Below are 5,809 nucleotides of genomic sequence, written 5' to 3'. Positions count from 1 at the left end.
AAATCTTGAACCTAGGAATTCTGACCTAGAAATAGGCTGATACCTTTGTGGAACTTCAAAATTGGTCAAAAATCCTAAAGGATTTTAATTAATTTAATCGCCACCAAAGTAGGGTTTGAGTTAATTAGAATACACTCTAGATGCCTTGAGAGAGGATTTAGGATAGCTTAAGACTTATTTCCATCAAGGAAAACCACCCTCAATCCAAGTAAATAAACTAGATAACATCCATAGTAAGATTCAAGTGTGAAATCTTAATTCTAGAATTATTCCAAAATAGATTATTTCATTTTAAGTTTACCATTCTAGTGTTTAAAATTAACAAACTTCATTCCCTAAGTATTCGATAGCCTAGACAGTCAAAATTACTGTGTAGATTGGTATAGGCTAAACAAATTCCTCGTGGGAACGATGTTTTATTCATCACTTTATTACTTGTTAGCGATCCGTGCACTTGCAATAGTTGCAAAATAGCGAAACAAGTTTTTGGCGCCGTTGCCGGGGAATTTGGTTTTAGTAATATCAAGCGATAGGTGATTTAGCTAATTTAACCAATTATATTTATTATTTAATTTTATTTTACTAGTTGTATTTCTTTTTTTTTTCTTAGGTACCCGATCTAGTATATGACCAGAACAAAGCCAGAAGAAATTTTGAACTGCGATCTGGAGATAGACAGAACTCTGAAAGCTATCAGGAGAGAAAGGAAACATCAAAAGCACGGTCAAGGAGATCCTGAACTTCTAACCATAGCCGATAATAATGACAGACCAAGACTCTTGAGAGATTATGGAGCTCCATCTATCTAAGGATTTCAGCCCAGTGTCACTAGACCCACAGTGGAAGCCAACAACTTTGAATTAAAACCAGCATGGCTCCAAATGATCAACAAACCCAGTTTACAGGTTCACCCACAGAAGACCCGCACTATCACCTCTAGTGCTTTTTTGCCCTAAGTGACACATTCAAAATGAATGGGGTGTCTGATCAAGTAATAAGACTCAAAGCATTCCCATTCTCCCTTCGGGACAGAGCAAGAAAGTGGTTACTTTCTCAACCGGCTGGAACATTCACTACTTGGGAAAACCTCTCTCAAGATTTTCTAGCGAGGTATTTTCCACCTGCAAAGACTGCAAAACTGAGGCTAGAGCTCAACACCTTTAGACAAAAGGAAGGAGAATCACTCTATGACGCATGGAAAAGATATAAAGACCTGCAGAGGGAATGTCCACACCATGGCATAGAAGATTGGCTATTGGTGCAAAATTTCTATAATGGATTACTACCTTCTACAAGGAGCACAGTTGATTTAGCTGCAGAGGGTGATCTAATGGAGAAAATAGTGCCACAAGCACTTGAACTTCTAGAAAAGGTTGCATACCATAATTATGAGTGGTCAAATGAAAGAGGAAATGCAAGAAGAACTGCAGGGGTCCTGGAAGTAGACGCCCTAAGCATGATAAATACTCAGTTTGATCAGCTCACAAGGAAACTCAAAAGAATGGAAGCCAACACAGTTGGTACAAATAGTCAACATGAGGACAGTTATGGAGGAGGATACATGAGTTTAGAATATAGCAATTTCAATGAACCCTCCTCAGAATAGATGAACTATGTGAATAATGGAGGAAACTTCAACCAGAGGCAGCCCAACAATCTGTATTCAAATACTTACAACCCTGGATGGAGAAACCACCCAAATTTCTCATGGTCCAATCAGCAGAACTAGCCAATAAACAAGCAACAAGAGTACAAACCACCAGCACCCGCTAGAATTCAGAACAGAGGTCAAAACTTTGCACAGCCACTACTACCTCTCCAACCTCAACAACTTGAACAAAAAATGATCATGGAAACCATGATGGAAGGATTCTAGTAGCTTAACAACAACAAAATGAATTGATTAAATAGCTGACTTCCAGAATGGACCAACTTGCGACTCATAACAAGATGCTAGAGAATCAAATCGCTCAGCAAGCAAGTTCTTCAAGTAAAGCTGCTGACAAACTGCCTAGCCAACCAGAGATGAATGCAAGGGAGCATTGTAAGGCAGTTACACTGAGGAGTGAGAGAACTCTAGTATAACTAAAGGTAGAACAGACAGAGGAAACCGTAGAAAATTCTGAAGGCCAAGCAGAGAAAAAGGAGGAGGAAGCCAAGAAAGACCAGGAAGAGGAAGCAAGGAAGACAAAGAAATTACCAGAGCCATACCAGCCACCCTTACCTTTTCCTCAGAGATTTTAGAAAGTCAAATTGGACAAGCAGTTTGGGAAGTTTTTGGAAGTTTTACAGAAACTTTATATCAACATCCCCTTTACTGAAGTACTTTCTCTGATGCCATCTTATGCCAAATTTCTTAAGGAGATTCTGTCAAAGAAAAGAAAGCTAGAAGACTATAGAACAGTAGCTCTAACAAAGGAATGCAGTGCTATACTACAGAATAAATTGCCTCTAAAGTTGAAAGATCCAGGAAGCTTCTCCATACCCTGTCTCATTGGTAACAAGAAAATAGATAAGGCCTTCTGCGATCTTGGGGCAAGCGTTAGTTTAATGCCTCTATCGATATGCAAAAAGCTGGAGATCGGAGAACTGAAGCCCACAACAATCTCGTTGCAATTGGCTGATCAATCTATTAAATATCCTGTGGGCATACTTGAGAACATTCCTATCAAAGTGGGCAAATTCTTCATTCCAGTGGACTTTGTTGTCCTTGAGATGGAAGAAAATGTTCAAATTCCTATCATCCTGGGAAGACCATTCTTGGCAACCGTAGGAGCCATCATAGACGTCAAAAATGGGCGATTAACCCTCAAGGTAGGAGAAGAAGAAGTGGAGTTCAACTTGTTCGACACAATGAAACACAAATTTGAACCTGATAAATGCTTCAAGGTTGACTTAATTGATGAACAAGTTGAAAAGGAATTTCATAAGACACATCTTAAAGATCCTCTTGAAGTGTGTATTGTGCATAGCCATACAGTGGATGATGAAAATGCAGAAATAGCAGCCTGTGCGCAACAGTTGGCAGCTCATCCACCCATACCCTCAATTAAAGCTTCCGAGATGGAAAAGTTAAAGGAGGAATAAACCAAAGGTAAGCTCCAGGAAAATGCTAAACAGATAGAGCTTAAACCTCTCCCCTCCTTGCTAAGGTACGCATTTCTGGACTCAAATTCTAATTATCCTATTATAATCAATGCTAGCCTGTCTAAGTTAGAAGAGGAAAATTTGCTAAGAGAACTTAGGATCCATAACAAAGCCATAGGGTATAAAATAGAAGGCCTGAAAGGAATCAACCCTTCAATTTGCATGCATAGGATACCCATGGAAGAAAACAGTAAACCTATAATCGAACACCAAAGAACTAATCCCTACTAGAGCAGTCACTGGTTGGCGAATGTGCATATATTATAGGAAGTTGAACAATCCTACCAAAAATGACCATTTCCCTCTCCCCTTCATCGACCAAATATTAGAAAGGTTAGCGAAACACTCTTATTTCTGTTATCTAGATGGGTATTCGGGATTCTTTCAAATTCCTATTCACCTAGAAGACCAATAAAAGACAACATTCATTTGTCCCTATGGAACATTTGCATATAGAAAAATGCCTTTTGGTCTTTATAATGCCTCTGCTACCTTTCAAAGATGCATTATGGCTATCATTTTTTACTATATTGAAGATATCATGGAAGTTTTTATGGATGATTTTTCTGTCTATGGAACTATTTTCGATGATTGCCTAGCTAATTTATCTAAGGTGTTGTAAAGATATGAAGATTCAAACCTGGTCCTAAATTGGGAAAAATGTCATTTTATGGTAAGGGAAGGCATAGTCCTAGGATATTTGATATCAGAAAGAGGAATTGAAGTTGATAAGGCAAAAATTGAGATCATTGAAAACATGCCACCCCCAACATCAGTCAAGAGAGTGCGAAGCTTTTTGAGACATGCAGGATTCTACAGAAGATTCATCAAGGACTTTTCCAAAATAGCTAAGCCACTTACTAACTTGTTAAGTCAAGATGTTCCCTTTGATTTTGATGAAAATTGCTTTATCTCCTTTAATAGGATAAAAGAAGCCCTGATATCAGCACCAATAATGCAGCCACCAAATTGGGAGCTACCATTCGAGGTGATGTGAGACGCGAGTGACTTTACAGTTAGTGTAGCGCTCAGGTAAAGAAAAGATAAAAAGCTCCATGCTATTTATTATGTTAGCAAGACACTCGATGAGGTGCAAATCAATTATGCCACCACAGAGAAGGAATTCCTAGCAGTGGTGTTTGCAATGGACAAATTCAGATCTTACCTCATTGGGTCAAAAGTCATTGTATTCACAGATCATGCTGTAATCCGGTACCTTATGAACATGAAGGAAGCAAAACCAAGGCTGATTCGATGGATTCTACTCCTGTAAGAACTTGACCTTGAAATCAAGGACAAAAAGGGATCCGAAAATGTAGTAGCTGACCATCTTTCTAAATTAAAATTGGAGTACCCAGAAGATTTGCCAATTGACGATTCATTTCCTGATGAGCAATTACTTGCATTCTCCAAAGCTCCATAGTACGCTGACTTTGTTAATTTTCTTATATGCAGGGTACTGCCTCCAAACATGAGATATTATTTATGGGAGGAACCTCTATTATACAAGAGATGTAATGATGGACTGATAAGAAGATGCATACCAGAGGAAGATATGGAAAATATCATTTATCACTGCCATTCATCACTATATGGATGTAACACCCTCACTGTAGCAATTCTGTATATTCTACTATTCCGGTGATAGGTGTCGGTTCGGACAGCTAAAACGTCTGGAAAAATATTGAAACTAAAGTGAGGAACCATAATTAACTCAAATAATTAAAAAAAAAATTCTAGAAAAAATTTTAGAAATAAAATATAACCAAGTTAAACGAGCCAGTGCCCTAACGATGGGTAACCCAGTGGGAAGTTGCAGTTCTCGCAACTAGGAGCCCTAGACCCAAGGAAAAATTCATAAAATAATTTTTGGGACTCCAGAGAAGGGTCATTAAGGTTTCTATGACATTAGAATGCCAAGAAAATGCTTAGAAAAAATTTTCTATTGGTACAGACGATTTTGGCTCAATAAGCCAAACGGAAGGCATTTTGGTCATTTCGTCTTCAGATATGATTTTTGGCCGACTTGTCCAGTTAAGTAAATAATTATTATGATATAAAATGTGAATAAATATTGTTAAAAATTTAATTAGAAATGAGTAAAAAAATGAGAAAAGAAATTAAAATTAAATGAGGTTTATGACGTAAGCATGATGTCATAAATAACCAAATAAAAATTTTCAACCAATGAGAATTTTCCAAACATTTTAAAGGGATAAAGACCAAATCAATTCACCAAAAAATTTCACTCATCATCTTCCTCCTCTCTTGTGGCCGAAATTCATCTCTCTTCCTCCATAGCTTTTTCTTTCTTTAAGCTTTGATTCCTTTCAATTTCCCTCATAAAACCTCTTAAACCTTTCATAAAAAATGGTCTTTGCACCTTGGGCAAGGTTAAGGTAGCAAAAAGAAGTGACAAAGAAGAGCTTTTGCAAGCTTGAAAAGTGACTCCATTAGAGGTTAGTGACCAAACTCACTATTTTTCTTGTAATTCATGTTAAAGGAGTGAATTGAATGCAAAATTTATAAGAAAATGGAATAAATATCATGTGTATGCCCATCCCAAATTTTTAGCAGCCTTGGATGTGGTAAGGTTTTGAGAATTTCATGGAACTAAAATGGTAGCATGGCTGCCCTTAGTACTAATCTCTTGAGTGGGATA

General features: G+C 37.6%; 1 non-coding gene across 1 annotated transcript; it reads right to left on the bottom strand.

Moving 5' to 3' along the window:
* Positions 1-1,135: 1,135 nt before the first annotated feature.
* On the bottom strand, positions 1,136-1,242 carry LOC131175187 (small nucleolar RNA R71). The gene has a single exon (XR_009145349.1). It is a non-coding gene; the product is annotated as a small nucleolar RNA R71 (small nucleolar RNA).
* Positions 1,243-5,809: the final 4,567 nt, after the last annotated feature.

This window comes from Hevea brasiliensis, chromosome 16 (assembly GCF_030052815.1).
Source record: "Hevea brasiliensis isolate MT/VB/25A 57/8 chromosome 16, ASM3005281v1, whole genome shotgun sequence".
Lineage (NCBI taxonomy): Eukaryota > Viridiplantae > Streptophyta > Magnoliopsida > Malpighiales > Euphorbiaceae > Hevea > Hevea brasiliensis.
The sequence above is the reverse complement of the archived record's forward strand: the minus strand, read 5'-3'. Positions and strand labels throughout refer to the sequence as shown.